This window comes from Protopterus annectens, chromosome 1.part1, assembly GCF_019279795.1.
Source record: "Protopterus annectens isolate FY-2018-M chromosome 1.part1, PAN1.0, whole genome shotgun sequence".
Taxonomy (NCBI): domain Eukaryota; kingdom Metazoa; phylum Chordata; order Ceratodontiformes; family Protopteridae; genus Protopterus; species Protopterus annectens.
In genome coordinates, this window is record NC_056726.1 from 802,669,750 (window position 1) to 802,670,349 (window position 600).

The following is a 600-nucleotide window of genomic DNA, read 5'->3' on the forward strand; positions in this document are numbered from 1 at the left end:
CCCCCCCAATAAGGGGGGGGCTGTGCCCACTACACCCCCCCCAACTAAATATACCAATTTCAAGATTGTACTACAGTGGGGAAAAGGGCAAATTCACAATGATAACCAAGTTATTTCTTTCTCCTAGGAAAAAAATTTGCTGAAGTGGTTGTTCGCAGAAATGACAGTTTGATGTTTATTGGTTGGCAACAAGGCTTTCAATTACTAGGTTTTTCCTTCAGGTAATATAGACCCAGTAATTAATACTTACCTGGCAGGGGGAATACCATGATGAAGAAGGTGGTTTCTCCAGGGTGAGGATCTCCCTTTGCACTTAGGTTGATGATTTACCCATATGTGGGAAACTCAACTGCATAATTTATGGCAATGACAATAAACATTTTTAATACATTCAAATACAACCAGACTATTAATGAAATAATAAAAATATATTTTTCATCTGTACATAAAATCTTTTGCATGAATGCTGTTATTAGACCCCCTTCTAAAACTTTTACCTCTGACTATAGATTGGTCTTCTGGTGATTTCTACCACAAAATTTTAAGTATGGCACTTTTAAATATTCTGCATGCATTTTTGCAGTCCTAGTAACACCTTTG

The 600-nt window shown here is 36.8% G+C and overlaps 1 pseudogene; it reads left to right on the top strand.

The window, feature by feature from the left end:
• Positions 1-242: 242 nt before the first annotated feature.
• LOC122816903 lies at positions 243-393 on the top strand (annotated as a pseudogene).
• Positions 394-600: the final 207 nt, after the last annotated feature.